Genomic DNA, 20,488 nt, shown 5'->3' on the forward strand with positions numbered 1-20,488 from the left:
ACGAAGCCTTTCAGTGGAGTGGGGTCCTAATGGTGCCAGGATGGTACATACATAATTGAAAATATAATTAAAAGCACAAATTTAAGGTTTAGTTAAAACTCGGACAGCCCTACGTGTCAATTCAAGTTGCAGTTTGAACAGCTTTGTGAGATAAGTTAGACTTGGTTTAAGTCCTAACTATGTGTTTAGTCTTGGCTAACAATGTCAGGAAGGAGGGCTGGTCTCATACAAATAATATAAACTGCTCACATAGGTACAGTTCTAGCCACATGAAGGACCATTTACAGTACAAATTATTGCCCTTATAAAATGCCATTGGTAATTTCAGGCAGCTGCGCTGATGCACCAGCAACTGGGGGGTGTCAGCCTCACTGGCGTAGCTTTACTGTACTGAGTGTGTGCGTGAAGACAGGGGCTCAAATTAAGCCCTGAAAAGCCCCTCCTATCCCCCTGCAAGAGCATCCCCACACAGGGATTTGTGTCAGTTTAACTTCACATTATCAGCGCAGCTTTCACAGACAGTGAATGCCTAACCCACCAAGGATAAATCAATGCCCCCCCTTGTATTTAACAGAGATATGACTTAAATACAGTAAGTAAATCAAAGTAATTATTTAAAATTAAAATTATTTAAGAGACTTAGTCTGGGAGAATGGCGTGGTGTTTGGGGAAGTGGCTGAGATGCAGGGCTTCAGCAGGCTATTCCTGACTCTGTCAGAGACTTGCTCTACAACTTCAGGAAAATTACTCAGCCCATCTCTGAGACTGCTATAATAATACCTACTTCAAAGGGGTGTTATGAGGCTTAATTCATTAATGCCTGCAAAGCACTTTGAGATCTTTGGATTAAAGGCACTACAGCAGTGAAAAGTATTATTAGCTACAGAAAAATGCTCTCAGCCAAGCATGGCATTAAATGCCTGTGGTTTAAAAAAGTTAAAAAATAAAAACAACTTAAAAATAAAAAGATGGGCAAATTGTGGGTGGTATGTTTTTTTATCGTGGCCAGGTTTACATTAGTCAGTTCTGTACTTTGCTAAACCAAGGGCCAGGGTGGTACAGCTCAAGGCCCAGTTTTGCTTTCACTCCTAGAGCTCCCACTTTGCAAACGTACTATTTTGATTTGGGGCTTCTTTTTATCAAAATCCTGACTTCAAAAGCATGTACAACTTCCCTCTAAGGGCATACTTTCCCACTGAATTAAACAACAAGAAGAAAATAATTTACTTTGTATTGACTGCCTGCATTTTTTAAAATTCAGTCTGAGCATTCACTTTCCCACTGAAAAGTCTTTTCCATTTGATTTAAAAGAGGTAAGATTTTTGTCATTGGTAATTGTTTTGAATCCAAAGGGATACAAAACACACAAATCAGGGAGTTCTTTATTACCCCCAGCAGAACTGATTCATCTACTGTGAGCCCAATTACAAATGGACAAACTGCAACAGACACTCGCAAATGGACTAACTGGAGGGATTTTTTTTTTTTTTTAATGAGTACCTTGGTCCAAATTATTAATTTCTTTTTGATGTGAAGTTTTAAAAGCAAACAATTAAATGTTGCAGGTTTTTCTGTAGGTCCAGATGTAAATCTTGTCTAAACTTATAGTTCACCCAGTGCCTGTGGCAGTGCCTGTGCATTAACTCAGGGCACATCGGAGCCCCACAGGGTGGGGGTAGAGTAGGGCTTTTCCCATCAAAGCCAGGCGGCAAAGGTGACGCTACAAGCAATGCTCCCAAAACAATCAGCTGAAGAGCAATCTTAAAACTGTCACACTTACCTTGTTAAACACATTAATCCAGATTTTAAGTTTTCCATATTCTTTATATCTTTGAAACTTTTCAAGTACAACTTACTGACTTAAACATAATCAACAGTTCTGTCCCTTCCCCCCACTCTTTAATGAAAAGACTGTAACATAACAGCCTAGAAATGTATTTCAGTTTTTTTTAAAAAAATGTTTCTGACTTTGGTGAGGAAAATCTTTTAACTGCACTTTGTTTCCAGGGCCCATTGAAAGAGAACACAGGGGAAGTGAAGTATAAGTGATTCTGGCTCCTGAAGATGCTTTGTTTCTCTTCTGATGGAATATGAAACTTCATGTAGGTGGTGGGTAGAGCCATTGCAACCTGCTTTCTTCTGATTGAAAGAGGGAGGTCAATATATTATCGTATCAAGGAAGAAGAAATTATATAGGCGATTCCCTCACAGACAATAAAGACAATTCTGACAGCATGATCAAAACAACTGTATAACTTTTCTTTTCTTACAGACACACCAGTGTTTAAATGACAGCTGAAAGAGGATGATGGACTAAACACATTATTCTCTGTTCCATGTACTTTTTTGTAATAGAAATATATCTTGAAGACTATATTCAAGTTGATCAAATAAGAAGTCAATTTGTCAATAAAACAGATTAGGCAACCTGTCTGCTGAGATGATATCTGTCAAACAACATATTTTTGTTAATACAGTCTGGAAGTAAATGCCTTCATGAAAGACAATGTAATACAAAAAGGAAAAAAAAAAAAGAAAAACAAACCAAAACAAAACAGGAACAAAAAAACCCCAAACTGCAAGGCCACTTTTAAATTTCTTGAAACAGAGCGCTGACTTACTTCAGTTGTAGATGTTTAGATTTTTTTACTTTGAGTCCTAGTTGCTAGTTAACAAACTGCACTCTCTGCTGCTAAGATGTGGATATATTAATATAATATTTCCAAGCCACCTGGCAATGCCCACACAGTGGGCACAAGTCGTCATTACTGGGGTGTAGTGGAAGGGCATCTCCATTTTTCTGTGCACTGTTTTTTCTTCACCCTCCCTACGTTTGTTACCCCTGTTACTCACTATTGACAAGACATCTACAGCATTGACTGATCTGCCTTGTCACATCACGAGCCCTGTCACTATGCTCACCAGATTAAGGCATGATGCTGTGACACATTGTGTACCCTGATGCAAACAATCCCTTGGAGATGTTGGACCGTGGCCTGATCACAGCCACACAGGCTGACAAAAAATAGAGGGAGCACTAATATGCACAAATGCAGAGTGGTCGTATACAAATAACGTGGAACTAAATGGCGTAAAGCTGAAGATCCATTGCTGAAAATACGGATTCATAACTCAGAGCTTGGGTTGTCCAATGTAAGGTAAAATTAGTGGCTGGAAAAGAAGATTTCCATTCTAAGCACTGGAAACTTAGATTACCCAGTCTCAGATATTATTGGGTTTGCCAGGTGAAGTTTAGCCAGCTGTTCTATAATAGTTTGTGTGGTTTTCCCCCACTCCCTCTCTGTGCTAATGCCATGTAATACTCAGGAGAGTGGCTGGTTCAGAAACTCAGAATCCTCTTTCTTGACTGGAAAGAAACATGTAACATTTCGATTTATGGTGTTGGCTTTTGGTTTTTGTTTTTTTTTTTTTTTTAAATAGAATTTGGGAAGCATTATGTTGCTGAACTATCTGATGTAAAATATACAGGCTGAGGAAAACTGAAGCTACTCAGAAGTGTGAACAGCCGCTCTAACAGGAGGATCAACCATGGTGGCTGAAAACCAAGCAAACAAAGAAAAGAGCTTAGATGCTGACAGAGATTTAAGGACTTTCGCACCCAAACTTGCCTCTGCAGGCTCAGGCTGCTGTTCAGAATTAATGAGCTGATTTACTGTTGCTCTCAATAATGCATCAACACCTTGTGGGACAGAAGAACTTTCATTCATAAAAATCTTTCTAAAATCTATAAATATGGAAACTATTTTCTGAAAGCTTTAGATTGTTAAAAAGTAACAAATCTCTGTGGCAAAGTTGGTGAATAGATTTAAAGGATGCATTGAAAAGACATGGATATTGGAAAAAATATCCAAAAAGCCTTATAAAAAAAATCTCAAAACATTAATTTTTGTGGTGATATTTCAATAATAGTCAATGATATTCCCATAAAGTCTACTGTGAAGTTCATTCAACTTCTTGTAGTGGAAATCCCCATTTACAGAACTGGACAGCACACCCAGCAGGAACCTGAGCTTCCACATTAATTTCTCCAACCCTCTGAGTTTATATGACCACATGGGGCTGTCAGGAATGCTCAGTTATCCACCCACCCCTACAAACCTTGAAGCACTAGATAGCCAGCAATCCACTCTTTTTCAGAATAGTTTGGCATGTCTCCATGTTGTAACTAACCAGTGTTACCCCTAGCAATTGCTCTTTAAAGCAAAAACATGTGCAAAATGTCTTCATTCAGCCTAGTAGTATCGTATGTCAATCAGACTCAGGATGCAGAACTGGCCAGCAAAATCCTAAAAAAAAAATCATCTTGCTTGTTTGAATCACTTTGAATTAACTTGACTCTGTCATGTTACTGGCAAGAGTATTCTCTCTCGAACATCTGATTTTTAATTTTTATTTTTTTTTTAGTCTTTGAATTTGTCTGCAAGTTCCAAGGATCTGGTTTAAGCTTTACAAGACCAACTTCGCCTGGGGCTTTGGCAAGCAATTTAACATTGTCTACAGTGCACTGAAGTTTATTAACACCTTTCAAAACCTCTGCAAGTTTGTAAATCAAGCAGTGGTTCATTCTCCAGAAACAGTAAGGGTCTGGTTTTGTTAATGTATGCAAACACAAACAACATGTGTGTATGTATGGCATGAATATACTTATATTTAAGTGACATTAGTTGTTTGCTGTATGTCATAATGGTGGCATTGAAACTTATTGAGCTAAAGCTACAGGAAGAAAGCATTTGTCAAACTCTTAAAATCCTCAGCCTTTTTTTTTTTTTTTTTTTTTGTTTAATTAAAGCAGATATTGTTTTGATTTTGATCAAGGCATCCAGGTCCCATGCCTCTCTGAAACGGAATGACACTGCTGACATCTGATACTAACACATAGCAAATCCCAAATATCTACAACACATCACTGGTGTTATTTTCAACTAATTTCCTAAAGAATCACTCTGCTCCCAACACCACTTTCTGACCCTCCCTTTTTTTTGGGAGAGGTCCTAGGTGACTTCATTAGGAATTACAGATACAGAAATGATAATACCAATTTTATGGTATTTCTTCCAGATTGTGAGGAAAAAGACATTTCTTTCCAGTAAGGTCCCACTAAGATCCATACCCTTCTCAGCAGAGAAGGGAAAACCATCTGTAAGCTACAGAGGAAAGTTGTAGTTCACAATAAATCAACTAATGGTTCTTTGATCAGTATACCTTCCACCTCCATGATACTTTCATAATCCTTGACAGAAAATGTGGACTGCTCACGGACTCTGGACCAAGGTGTAAGTGGGTTGTGGCATGGGGTGGCTTATATGTCACATACTAACTAGTGTCAGGAGTCATCTCCCATGCAACCACCATGTAAATGGGAGGAAAAATTAAAACTGTAGCACTTGGAGAGTAGTACTGCATACACATAGAACAAACCATTGTAAAATAAAATATCACTGTGCTGGGTGCAAGTTAGGTGCATATAGTGTCCCTAACCATGCTACTGTGAGGATAGTCCTTCATCAACAGAAGCAAAGCTTCAAAAATTGGATTATGTGTGCAAACCTATGTAGGCCTCCTCAGGCTTATGCATTATACTCTAGTCTCCAGCTACACAATTAGTTGCCTTTTTTTTCCTTCCTGGGGCCTTGGCTTATCACAGAGCACAAGAAACACTAACTTGAATGCAGACCCAATGCCAGCATTTCCCTTGAAACTCGCTGCTCTGACCGTGTCTCCTGGCCTCACCAAACCCACCGTGTAAGCCCTGCCAGGAAGGCAGATGTATTAACTCCCTTTGGCTCACCCCACCACATTATTCACATTTTTTTCAAGTGGCTGCTGTCTTCATCAGATCTCTGGAAGGTCGGAGGACAGGATAAGTATTGTTCTCTTGATGAACAGCAAAGGCAGAGTGAATTTAAGGTCAAAAAAACTTCACTAATTCTAAGCATGCAAGTGGATAAACCCCAAACCTCCCTGTTGGTTGGAGCAGCTTAGGAGTGCCAGCCTGGCCTTCAGTTGCTACTCCGAGCATTGAGTGCTTTCACCAGGTGGATTAAGCCTGAGATTCAGAAAATGGGGACTATATAACCAATGGTAAATTGTGACTCTTTCGTCAAGGACAGTCCGGATAGGCAGAGGATTCAAACATCTATTTTTTTATTCTTTCATCTGTTAAAAGTCTTCACTTCTTACACCCCGTCACGACCATGCTCTGCAGCATGGGAGTCAGAGGTATCACCAAAAGGTAACTCCTTTACTCCTTGGCTCCCCCTCAGCTGGAGAAGTCCCTGAGCAAGGCAGAGCTACTGCAGTAAAACTAGTTGTCAACCTACCTGTGTGGAACAGAGGTTTGGGATGAAACATTACATTGAACTATAGAACTATGAATGTATAAAACTTGGCGTTTCCTAACTGCAGAACCCTTGGCAGTGTTTCTTATCATTTCTATGTATCCATTGCCTCATATACACCCCAAAATATCCATACACACTCCTCGTGCTGTCTGAACATTTTTCTCAACTGCATTTCACACTAGTTTTCTTTTTTTCTCTCAAAATGCCTCCCTTATACCTGGAGTTGCTGAAAGTGACAGGCAGTTGCTCTCCCACAGTAAAATCTCTCAACCCAGCACCGTGCCATCTGATGTCAGTGTCAGCATAAATCCTTCCTTTGACCTCAACTGGCAAGAGATCAACCCTCTGGCTTTTTGTGGCATTTCTGGGGGTAAGGCAAGATTATTTACTCTTAAAAGGTGAGAGCTGTTGAATTTGCTGTACCTGGATGCTGCACAACTCTTTGTAATCGTAACCAACAGATGATGTCACTGAAACTTATTTTTATGTCATTATCCTCACCCAAGGTAAATATGGAATGCTGTCATGCCATTACGTGATGTAAATATGTCATCATAATTTGTCTTTACACATCATAAATATTTTATTATATGACATTATTGCACCTCCAGATATCTTTTTCCATATGAATAGTAATTACTCAAAGTATTTACTGTAATTATGTCACTTGATGAAATTACAGTAATTACATCGAAAAATGATAGCCCATGACTAATGAATTAAAATAGCATGGAAATTCGCATAAAAATGACATTAAAAATGTTAAGGATCTGAGGCAAACTCACAAAAGCAAGGAAATTCATAATTAAGAATTTAATCTCTAATAACATTGCAGGGTGCCACATTTTTTGATTATATCACAGAAGAAGAGAAAAACACCCAGAAAGAGGTATTACCTGAACAGGAATAAAGTGCAGAAGTGAACTGCTGCAAAAGCATAACCTGGCATTTTGAATATATGTGTACAGCAGCATAGACAAGTACTGTATAGCAACATTCAACAATGTTTCAGCAGGAACTAAAGGCTATGGACCGAAGTCAGAGATGGGATAAGGAGTTGTCACTTGTGTGGATGTTTCTATCTAAGAGCCAGCAGGGAACCTAATGTTGTAATAAGTGAGGACAAAATCAACAAAGGACGCCAGAGCCGAACTTACAAGCAAGATGGCTGGCGGATCCCAGGAATGTGTGTGGGTCTCACAGTAGGCATGAGAGTTTGATACCTGGCTTGTGTTCTCAGCTTTTGCAATGCCACTTAATCTCACGTCTACAATCAAACAACTGTTTTCATAAACGTAGCTACCCCAAGCAGCCACACAGGTACTGCTCCGGCACGCACACTGTGTTCTTGCTGCTGCTTGCATCGCAGGGACACACAAGGTCCACTATTGCCAAGAAAATGGACAAATCAATCTTTTGTATTTGGACCTTCATGACAAGAAGATGATTTATTATTATATTCAGCTTTAATCCTGAACTCATTTTCTTCATGAAAAGAAATTATTCTGTAACCACAAACCAAACCAAACCAAACCCAAAACAAACAAAAAAAAGGCTACACACTCGTGGTGCTACCCAAAAAGCAAAGAAGCACCACTGATATAATATTTGCTCATTTGCTGCCTGCCTCAGGAGCATGTCATGAGCCCATAGCTGTGCAAAACTCATGTTTGTTCACCTCCTCCTTTCACAGCTGACTCTCTTGCTGGTCCTAGTGAGGTATTGTGTCTCCATGGACTTCACCTCTTGAAGTTGCCCTCAAGCTGCTTTCACACCGAGGTGCCCAAATCATATGGTACACCAGAACAGGAAACCCTACTGAGCTGAAACAGCTCCTCTGCCCAAGCATAAGTAGAAAGCTGGGGGTTTAGCTGAATTAAGAGAAAGGTGGATGGACAGACTGGGAATGGGGTGTGAGGGCAGTGGAGGGAGGGGAAAAAGGGAAGGGAAGAAAAGGAAGGAAGGAAGGAAGGAAGGAAGGAAGGAAGGAAGGAAGGAAGGAAGGAAGGAAGGAAGGAAGGAAGGAAGGAAGGAAGGGAGGGAGGGAGGGAGGGAGGGAGGGAGGGAGGGAGGAAGGAAGGAAGGAAGGAAGGAAGGAAGGAAGGAAGGAAGGAAGGAAGGAAGGAAGGAAGGAAGGAAGGAAGGAAGGAAGGAAGGAAGGAAGGAAGGAAGGAAGGAAGGGAGGGAAAGAGAGAAAGAGGGAAAGAAAGAGGGAAAGAAAGAGAGAAAGAGAGAGAGAAAGAGAGAAAGAGAGAAAGAAAGAGAGAAAGAAAGAGAGAAAGAGAGAAAGAGAGAAAGAGAGAAAGAGAGAAAGAGAGAAAGAAAGAAAGAAAGAGAGAAAGAGAGAAAGAAAGAGAGAAAGAAAGAGAGAAAGAGAGAAAGAAAGAGAGAAAGAAAGAGAGAAAGAAAGAAAGAGAGAAAGAGAAAGAGAGAAAGAAAGAAAGAGAGAAAAAGAGAAAGAGAGAAAGAGAGAAAGGAAGAAAGAGAGAAAGAAAGAAAGAGAGAAAGAGAAAGAGAGAAAGAAAGAAAGAAGAGAGAAAGAGAGAAAGGAAGAAAGAAGAGAGAAAGAGAGAAAGGAAGAAAGAGAGAAAGAAAGAAAAAGAGAAAGAGAAAGAAGAAAGAAGAAAGAAAGAGAGAAAGAGAGAAAGAAAGAGAGAAAGAGAGAAAGAGAGAAAGAGAGAAAGAAAGAGAGAAAGAGAGAAAGAGAGAAAGAGAGAAAGAGAGAAAGAGAGAAAGAAAGAAAGAAAGAGGAAAGAAAGAAAGAAAGAAAGAAAGAAAGAAAGAAAGAAAGAAAGAAAGAAAGAAAGAAAGAAAGAAAAGAAAGAAAGGAGACATTCTGTTTCCAGTTAGAATATCCAGTAATAATTTAATATATAGTGCCATTTTAGAAAATGTGCTATTCATATTTATGAAAGGCTTAATAGATGCAGCTGCATCCTTTAACAAATTATTATAAGGCCTGGTATGAAATGCATTAGTAAGAAATGCTTAACAGATGATGCTGTGACAAGCTGTTACAACGCGTGTTATAAGACGTCAATATTATTAAATCTATGGGCTTGGTTAGCACATGAATATAAATAATTTTTATGCATGCTACAAATTGCCATGCTTTATTAATAATGAAGTGTTTATAAATGGAACCTTACTGTAAAGCATTATTAAATGCAGCTACTCAGAAGACCTTAGAGTAATACTGTAGTAGCATTATCATGCTGAGAAGCAGACTAGAAAAGCTGCTTTATTTTACTGTCTGAGTCGACACAGGTTCAAATACACTGGGCTTTGATTCCCAAAAACCCATGTGGCAGGGGCCACCAGTAGGCACTGGTTGAAAGCTGCTGTTGTCACATTCTTTGTAACTCTGAAATCACTCTGGCCTCACTTACGTGGGATTTACACCAATGTAAGTACTTGTGTCAGTGGAGTAACTCCTGGTTAACCCTGGTGTAAGTGATACATGCTGCGGGCCACATTATTTTCTTTCCCAAGTGAGAACTGGCTGAAAGGTAACGGTGTGTTGCAAAGTATCTTTCTGGGAAAAAAAAAAGTGTATAAATTTGAAACGTACAACTTCTTGGATCTCAGATTCTGTTCTTCCAGCATATCTTCTAAAAGATTACTTCTGCTTTAGAAATAAATGTCTTTCTACAGAGTTTTTCAATGCAATGACTCAGTAACACACGAGTGGTTCAGTTTGCCTGGCCTGAGCACTGTGTGGGAAAGCATCATTTGCTTTTATTCTTTTAACCATTTCATGCCTTCATGATTGATATTGTCTAAGTTTCCAAGAGCACATAGAACTGGACCAATATACTTACAGAGAGCTACCACAGAATATGTGTCTCGGCTTGCAGAGTTTGAGGTTTATTAATAAAAAGACATAGTAAGTCTAGGCCCACATAGGCAAGAAATGCTTACCGTGTGATGGGAAACAAAGTCTTTTAAATTCTCAGTTGCATTTTTTTTTAATTCTTAACATTTTAGTTAATGTTCAAATGGGGCACTCTGTTTTCAACCATCTGCCTATTCTACCTTTTAATGCTTTTTAATAATTTTTTGCAACTCCTAGATCATGTGGATGATGACCTCCTCCAAGCTGTAGCTTACTAGTTTTACTAAGGATTTCTAAAAAAGAGCGGAGTTCGTGTTACTGAACTGGGATGATGGCACAGGAGACTTTACCTTTCCTGTACCCAGTCCGTACAGCCTCTTCCCCAATTCAACCTGTGACCTTGAGTTTCAGCTCAAGGTTGTGCAGCTCTTTGCAAGGAAATACTTGCACTCATTGGAAACCACCCCTGCAGGGAACTGCAGAAGTAGGTAAAAAATGCTGATCTTTTGGATGAGCTTACACAGCATCATCACCTGAATGCACTTTGGGAGGAAGACTTTGTTCTGGTATAGCAAAGGGACTTACATGCCTCTGTGTGTACTTGTGCATCTGTACTCACGTGAGTTCGTGGGTCTAGCCAGTTCTCTCTGTTCACATAAAGCAGTTTCGCCTCTGCTGGTGCTGCATTATCTCGGCACTTCAGCACAGGACAGAAGAGCTTTGATTCAGTTTTCTAGGGGAACTTGAAATGTAGCAAGAGGCACACCAATGGCCAGATGCGGAGAGATGCGTATGTGTCCACAGCTGACAGTTTCAGTGGAGGCAAAACCACTCAGTTGGCCTGGTACCACATGCCATGTGGGGAAAAAAGGATGCGACCCTGCATTGCTCAAGCCCTGCAATAGAGGCTGGGCAATCTCACTTCCAGCTCTGCGCTGTTTAATGCCCACAGCCCGGGCAACCCTCTTCAAGAGTGATGTAGATCACTTCATTTATCACCTCTATTATCACTCGGGAGTTGAAAAACAAAACAAAAATATTACCTAACTGCATGAATCTCACAAATGTTGCAGATGGGTTCATTCTAAGTTCTGGGCAAATGTTCAAATATATATATTTTTTAAAAAACAAAACCCAACAGATAAATACTTGTAGTGACCTAAGCCTTAGTTTTGACCATTCAATTTATTTCTTTTTTCTTTTGTCTCTCTTTTTTTTTTTTTGTTCTCTCCAGTGTTTCATGGCACACACAGACTAATGTCAAACAAGCATATTGAAGGACTCATATTATATTTATCTATTAGCCTTGATGTGATTGCAATCTTCTGTATCTTCATGCATTAGTTTCTGGTTTAGTTTACAGTTCCTCCTGTTATAATTCATCTCATATCGCTTCTTTTCTTTGTTTTCCCATTCTTCATCATTAATTTCTGAGCCAACTTTTTACTTATTCTGTGACTCCCATGCCCGAAGCATTATTATTAACCTTGGATGTGGAGCTTGGTCAAGAATCCTCTCTGAAGTGTAAACAGCTCTGGTATTTCATTACAAAATTCACCATTGTGTTCCAAAACACTCCTTACTATAAACTTCAAGGTCACTTGTGTCTTCCCCCTGTAACCATTTCGGCTCCAGGTGGAGCCTCTTCTGTTGCACTGGGGCCAGGAAAGGGAGATGTTGAAACCGCAGGAGTCAGCGCTTCAGAAATCGCACCCAGCTTTACGGTTTGGCAACGGGGCTTCGTTCGAGGAAATCCAGAGTGGGATTTCCACATCGTGCTGCTGAATAGGAACAAAAAAAGGGCAAATGCCACTTTGGGGTCAGATGGCTCTCCATCATCCTTCAAGGCTTTCCAAGAGCTATACTGGAGGGTCCTGCATGAGTGTGAGGGATGGGCAGAGACAGAAAGGAGGCACGAGTCCCACTGAATGCCTGGGCTGGAGCTGACCTGATCTAAGCCCAAGGCCCAAGGCTGAGGGCAGGACAGGGTGTTGTGGGGGTGAAACCCTCCCTGTGAACTCCGCACACTGCTTGCTTGTTGTGCAGCGGGAAGCCAGGTCCTATCTGGTCTCTCTCCCTGCACATCAGGTTAAGCCACAGCAAAAAACAAACAGTCTTTGGTACTTTTTGAAGCACCCCCTGAGCTTTTCCGTGGTTGATTGATAGCCTTATTACTTAACACATCTTTATATCTGCAGTAACTGTAGCAATCAGCAAAACAGCAGACAACTGTATTAACTACAACTGGGGAAAAGTGAAAATAACACCTGGCATTTAGCACAGTTCGTCAAAGGATCTCGAAATGCTCAGCAAACTTTAATAAAAACACATGACGCCCAGTGAGTCTGGAAATATTGTGACAGCCATATTAAACCCAGCCAAACTGATAAATCAAGGCACGCTGGAGCGGCACTGGCACAGCAGCAAGGCTGTCACGTCAAGGTAGCACGGTGCCAGGGTGTCGCCTCCACGATCCCCTGCCATGATCTCCCTCCACCCAGTGCTGCCCTCCGAAATTGCTGGGTGCTGGGCCAGGTCCGGTGCTTGGCTGCTCATGGTCCTACCTGTGGATTTAGGCATTTAGCCAGGAGCATCGGGATACCCACATGCCACTATCTTGCTGGCTCCTCATGCTTCCTTTCTGTGGCACAGTGGATAGACCAGCAGGAAAGCAGGACCACCGGTGATCCTGTTTAGCCTTTGTTTACACACTCTGTTCATTCTGCATTTCTATTTTATACATTTCTCTATTTAGATGATGTGTGAATTCCATGTACACTTTTTTTTCCTCAGAATCATGCAGCGAGTGTTTGTTTGTGCATCTGTATTGTGCTTTACTTTTCCTCATGTTCACAGATTTTTATTAAAATATTTCCATAAAACAGGTTGTTACCAAAAATAAATGAACACATACAAATTAATACATAAAACCAGATGAGTTATATAGAATATTTACAAACAATGGGATGGAATTCAAAACTTCTTATAAACACGGCATACAAATAAGCATATACATACCCCATGTTTACTGCAATTTATTTTAAGAGTTATTTAGTAGATCTGAGGTAGGCTAAGGCTGACAGACAAGCTTTTTCTTCCTGCTGAAGATCATAGGTGCATCAAAAAGATCTCATTTAACAGCCAAATGAAAAACATCTCATTTTACGCCCAGCTTGTGTTTCTTCAGCCTGCAGAAATAAATAAACACACACAGTGTAAAAATTGGGCTCAAGAGCAGTACTGACATGACCGAGCCTCAGTGTTCATGTGTGGTAAATAAAGCACAGAGCTTTTAAGTGACCTGGCCAAGGGTAGGCAGCAGGTAAGTGGCAGCACCAATTGTCCGATCTGCTGACTGCTGGGCTTTCAGCTCATCTTCTATTTCCTACCTAAAACATCTGGAAGAGAGAAATGGCGTTGTGAATAAGAAATAGCCACAGCAGCAGCAGGCTGTGCATTCAGAGAGTGGTTCTGCCATCAAGCTGTGCAAAGGGAGAAACATCCAGAAAGTTGTAACTGCCCCAACCTTCAGTCCAAACTTAAAAAAAAAAAAAAAGGGGAAAAAAAAAAAAAAAAAAAAAGGGGCCTACCCTGAAAATCTGCTTTTATTAAATCAGATCCACCAAAAGTAGTGGGATTAACTGGCCAGTTCAGGTTCAGAGACTGTTAATGTGAGTCCACGCTTTGCGCTGCAGGGCAGTGCTGCAGTGCTGAGGCCCAAGGTGAGTGAGCCCAGGCCAGGGCTAGCAGGGGCACAGCTCTGGGTACCATGACCAAAATCTAAGGGCTGAAGCCCCACAGCCAGGAATGGTCAGACCAGTGCCAGCCAGAGTTCTACCGAGTTAGGATTAGCTGCAGAGGCAAAACCGGGTAGATCATAATGATGGTCTCGTGTCTCTGCAGCGCCAGATCACTTTCTCCACCCTTTGACAAACAGGAGGCTTATTAAAAGCTAGGGAAGGCAGGACTGTCTTTTTCTCTGTTTCTGAGAGAAGGCTGTTTTGTCCATATTTTGCCAGAGTCTGGGAGTGTGAAATTGGCTGTTCATGTGTAGCCTGCACAAGTAGTGTAGTTTGAGAGTGAAGGCAATTAATTTTAGTTGTTGACTTAAACTGCTGTTGAGAGGTACTTCATTTCCCGATTCTTCCTCCTATAAATAGATTAAGGGTTACATGAAAGTCAAGTTGTACTCGTTTGTCCTCCCTCTAGATAGATTTCCTATGACTGCTTATCTATCAGCTCCCCCCTTAACACAATTTGTTTCTCAAATTAATTTAGCTCACTCACTCTCATTGGTCCACAGCCAAAAAAATTGTGGTTTTATTTTTTTTTCTTTTATTATTTAAAAAAAAAAAAAAGAAAAAATGAAAAACAAAACAAAACAAAGCAAACCACTTTGGAGTGAATATTTTTCTGGAAGGGAGATTGAGCAATGTGTGTCTTGAACTTATGATTGAAAGAGCTAAAGAAAATGTAGCTCTTGGAGGGATAAACATTTGTGTTAGCAGCCTGGAAAGATTACCAGTGCTGGAAAGTTGTGGCTCTGCACATAACACTGCAGCAGCTCCATGTGTACGTTTCTCACCAATACTAATGGAAGATGCGTGTGCCCAGCAGCTGCAGTATAAATCCCTCTGCTTATTAATCAGATATTACTTGGCAAATTTTATTACAATTATTATTATTTATTCATGTATTTGCTGTAATTTTTTCCTTGCTTTCTGGTATGACTTGTGAAGACAACGATGGTATCTGCTAAAGTAAAGGACTATTTTGTTTCCTACATTGGCCTGTTTGCAAAAAGGAGCATTACTGATGCTGAGGATATTTAGCGTCCGACTTGAAAACACACATACACACACCACACACACACATTCACAGTTGGAGAAACAAAGTTGGTTGATGCACACTGATGTGTCTGGAGAAGTTCAGGCTCTATCCTGTTGTTTAATGCAAATTTGTCAGAGTTCTTAGTGATGGGCTACCTCATCTCTCCACTCCACAACAGTTCCAGTCCCAGGACCCAAGCCATAAAGCACACACAGTAAATAATTAGTGTGAGAGTTTGAAGGACAGTCATATTTTCTGATGCAGATAAGCACATCTGGATAAGCATGAATCACTGTTCTGAGGGCAGTGTCATAAAATGCATATTTAAAGAAAAAAATTCCTTGATCTAAAGATTCTTTGGTTGTCTTACTACCGCTCATCTGATCTCTGATCTGGAGTTGCAAAATTAATTAACTCTTCACCACATAATATAGAGCTGAAGAGAATTAGAAAAGGTCTGTGTTTTATCACTGGAGATGTCAAATCCTTATCTGCTAGCACTGCAGTACAGAGTTCTTGCCAAAAAGGGGAGGAGAAACTGAAGTAATTTAAAAATAATAGTAGCTAGTTGGAGGTATTTAGAGATACTTATCTTTCTAATAATGGTATTCTGGGCAGTAAGAAAAAGTACTTTTTCAAGGTGCCTAAAATATTTTGATACCCCAAAATGTGGACCCATGACTTTTAATTTGTGAAAGGACTGTGCTATACAGTTTAGAGCTATCACACAGATGGCCTTCCTTCCTGATCACGATGCTTGTTTTTGACTTTGACTATTTGTGATGTTAGAATTGGAGGGTGTCATACTGATGTCCACCACCTTGGCTAGAACAGTGGCTCCCACCCTGCTGCTGGCTATTCAGAGGTCCCAGGTGTGTGAGGCCGCCCTGCTACAGCTCTCCAGCAAGCTGGGCACTTCCAAGAAGTATCAGCCTTTGTGCTGCTACCTCGTGGTGTGGGAAGCCTGACACCCTGCAGACTCACTAGAATTAATACACCGGTGCAGATAAATTGGTGGTACTTGAGCAGCAGGCCTGACATCTGTGATAAAACACAGAAATATTGGGCTTATTGTACATAGAGACCATGAAACTCAACAAAAGTACGCTTGCCCCATTTCCTGCCGGGTCTCTTGAAGACATCTGGAGCAGGGAAGCTTGTACATCTCTCGAGAACAACAATGTTCTGGGGCCATAGAAAGAGATAATAAAAAAGTAGTGGAGTTTGCCTGTGATCTGAAATAAAATACAGATGTTAGTTAAATACTCTGGATGACCATATATAGTAAGTGTAAAAAGTGGCATGACTTTGTGTTATTAATTTTCTTGAAATATTTAGATAGAATAACAGGAGAATACTAGGCAGCTGAGAAGTTAAACAATGAAATCTGCACCCAGATATGTGTTGGTAATCTTGTGTTCCAGATGTAAGATTAAACAATTGGTGGGAAGCTGCCCGGTAAAGCTATCTATGAACTGAACTGGTGCCATTGCAGAAAAGTATTACTATTAGAACAACAGGGTAAAACCAGTGCCCATTTTAAGTACTGAGATATGTCAAACATGTCAGGCAGCCACTGCACAGCTAAAGATCCAGGTCAAAGTGTGGATCCAAGTGGGTGCTGAATGTCACAACTGCTCTATGCAGAAAGAAAATGGAAAGCCTGTTTGTTTTTTTTTTTCTTTTTCAATAGAGACTGTGCAAGATAATAAACAAACAGAACTACCATTTAGCTGTCATGTTGCATCATTTTATATCTCACCCGATGCTCCCGTAAATGTTGCCAGTGATTCCACGAATGAACTGCATAGTGGGGCACATAAAATTATTAAGGTACTAGGTCAGGTTACATCATTGCCACCACAGGTTTTCAGGAGCTCTCTGACCCTGATCAGCAGAAGTATGCATTTAAAGTGGACTCACATGGAATTTCAGAAAAGCCTACCTAACAATTGCTCACTCAAAATCCACAATGCAGAAACAGTCAAAATTCACCAGGGGTTACAAAATAGATTTATGGCACCTCCATACAATCTGGGGTTTTGGTATGCAAAGTTTCCCTCTGACTATTGCTACTTCGAGTTGGACGTTGATCTATTCTGAAGTAACAATCATTAGTTTGCTGCATCTGATTTTAGGACTTTTTTTTCGTTTTCTATTTCAGAAAGATGAGAAAACACAAAAGACTTGCTCCTTCTTTCTTTTTAAATTATCCTTGCAGAGATAAATTAAGATTCCTCGTAGAGGTGTCATTTTGGAGTCCACCTCTGGCCCTCACGACCTTCTTTGCTCTGCACACAAGTGTGCAGTGGCACTCAACTTCTGCCTCTTCCTCCCGGCCCATTGCTGTTCCTCCAGCTCTTAGCTTTAAAATGATGATGTTACAAGGTTACTGCCTTCCTATTAAGCTTAGTCTGAACTAATTTCTTGCCCTAGGTTCAATCTGTCCTGGCTGCGCTTCAATGCAAAGATAATTGTTGCGGTGCTGAAGTTTTATCTGATGGGTTGAAGACGATACTAATAACTGTTTGAAATAATTTTACACCTGGCCTAGCTCTGTATTCCTTCAATTTGCTTCTTTCTGACTGCAGCACTGTAACTGCAACTGCAGCTTGCAGTCAGTTTTTTGACAGATTTATCAGCTGAGAAATTTTCAAATTGAACCTTGTTGTCCTACTCTCATTTTCATCAAAAGAAGAATAAATTCTTTAGTACTGGATGTTAGAGAGTCACGGCAAACCTCAGTATCTCTCTGTTATTGCTCCAAATCTGAGAACAGGCTGGATAGAGCCAAAGCAATGTGAATCACAGGAGTAGATGTCACCTCCATTTAAACTAGTTCTTTGGGGGAACAACAATACAGGACTTCCAAAAGCACCAAGTCCAGAATGGGCAAGATGTCCAGGTGTTTCTCCAGCCCTTCCAGAGAGTTGTGCAGCCTGTGCTGAGCACTTGGCTTCTAGCAGCTATGCTGCTAACAGTACCCAAACTGGTAAGATTAAATGATACTTGATGATAGGCACAAATTATATACGTATATATATGTTTGTGTGTGTGTGTGTGCTTATATACATGTTTGTGCGTATAGAAACATATACACGTATATGATACAAACAGGATATTGAACATTTATATACTCATCTACATTATATCCATTATATATGTATATAACTCTATGTATGTGTTTATATATATAAAAATTACACAAGTCAACTTTGCTCCCACCTTTTCTCTGTTTTGTCTGGTTCACCTCAGGTTGAAGGGTAGTTTTTGTCTCCAGGAGCTACATGAAAGTGTATCTGGGACCTCCCAAACAGGTAACAAATACCTCTCTCACATGACATCCTGAATCCAAATTAACGTAATGCAATAACAAGTAAAGCAAATAAATGTATTAACTATGTTTTTAATATTTTTTTGATCTCTAAAGGTTTTTATGGCTTTGGCAAATCTAGTGTATTAGCAAAGTCAAGAATTATTCTTTCTCTGGGTTGCACAGCAAGTGTTGTAGTGATGTATAACATCAATTAATATAGCATTCATATAGCATAATGCAATACCCATTAACACAATGCAAAGTAATATTATGTTATTTTATTTGCTCATATTAGTAAGCACAGATTGCATTAAAAGCTGTTTTAGTTTTATTTTTAAAATGTTTACATATAAAAGAATGGTCCAAACTACAGAAGTTGATGATTTTCTGACACTACAAAAATTAGCTGTCTACAGATCAGCTTAATTTAAAGGCTTTCTGTCTTCTTTGAAAAGGTTAATAAAACTGTGGCTAAAGAAGACCCTGTGAACCTACTTATTAGGATTTCAAAAGCTTTTTGACAAGTTCTCACAAGATGAGTATATGAAATAAAATAATTATGAATCAGATGATAGACAAAGCTCATAAAGAAATTAAACCCCACTTTAAAGTCTGACAGTTTCACTTTGTTTTAATCATTTCCTGCCACAGTCACATGTGGTTGCATTTAAAAAAAAAAAGTGACTACTGTACAATGTTTCTTCATCTGGGCTTCATGCTACTGAATTGAAAAGTTCATTTAAAAACTTTCTAGTCCATGTTAGAAAAGGAAATAAATGGGCATCATCTTATTAATGTTAATGGTCTTACGGGAAAAAAATCCAATTTAATATCAGCTTTAAGTTTAAACTAGTAATTTTGAATTTGCATCATGCAAGACACAAATATTAGACATTGACATCTGACAATGGTTAAGATGTCTGTGCTCGCAAGCTCTACAGAGTTTGCCAGCTCAGGATGGGCTGACAGATGAAATAATGCCCTATACCTATTCTGAGATATCTAATGACACAGGGAGAACTCGAAAGACGACCTCAGTAAAAGATGTTATGTGTTTGTTGGCAATATGTTGAATGAATATTTGCCCTCTGGACTATATATCTTTCAATAGATAATGGTCTTTTCTAAGCATTTCCATTTTGCCGTCAGTGTTGTACATGACAAGTTTTTGTTTTGTTACTGATGACGATAGTGCTTCAGACTGTGGTGCATTTTTATGGGAGCAAACTGTCTGCAGCATAATGAAGACCATTCTGGCTCACCAAACGATGGACAGCTACAGCCTTCACACAGCACAGTAATTTATTAAAATAGGAAGATACTAATGCTGCTGCTAAAGGCAGGCAAAGAACATTTCATTGTATTCAGTGTGGCTTTTTCATTAATTTTATCTGGAAACAATGTAAAGGTATACAAATATGCACACACAAAATTACTCTCCACTTAATCAGAGTTTCAATGCAGGAACAATGGCCTTGGTATGGAAATCACCTTGACTAAAGCAGATAAATGGTTTCTATACCATGGAAAGGCTTCCTTGCTCAGAGAAAACAAAAAGAAGTATTACCAGCTTTCTGTTTACCAGATAGAATGAACGCGTTAGAAAAGTATTTTCAAAATAAAATTATTTGAGCTTTTCTTTCACCCATGGATGCAGACATATCTGAACCACGATAACACTCTATGTGGATTATAAAATAACAAAAGTGGGGCAAGCTCACAATGTAACCACTAAATTCACATCATCCACATCGCTTCATTTATACTTGCTATGTCACAAGGGATTCCAGTGATGTCAGAAATATCAGGACATAGCGACATTTCATTGTATTAATCTTAATGCCCCTCTTAGATGAAGTGTTTTGCCCACCTATTGAAGGTAAAACTAGGTCTACATTGCATATCTTTGTATGGACAGATAAGTACAGACAGCTGGCAGAAGAGATGCTGACCCACAGTGTACATGCTGGTAGAGACCCTTACCTCAAACAGAGTTTCATTAGTATAGCTCTGTCTGTGCTGGCAATTTTTTTTCCTTTTGTTTAGGTATACCAGTAATAGTTGGAATGCATTAAATAAGAAAAAGCATAGTTGTATGTGCATTAACTCCATCTAAACAAGCAAAATTCCAACGGTCGTAACAAA

Source organism: Patagioenas fasciata, chromosome 1 (assembly GCF_037038585.1).
Source record: "Patagioenas fasciata isolate bPatFas1 chromosome 1, bPatFas1.hap1, whole genome shotgun sequence".
NCBI classification, from domain to species: Eukaryota; Metazoa; Chordata; class Aves; order Columbiformes; family Columbidae; genus Patagioenas; species Patagioenas fasciata.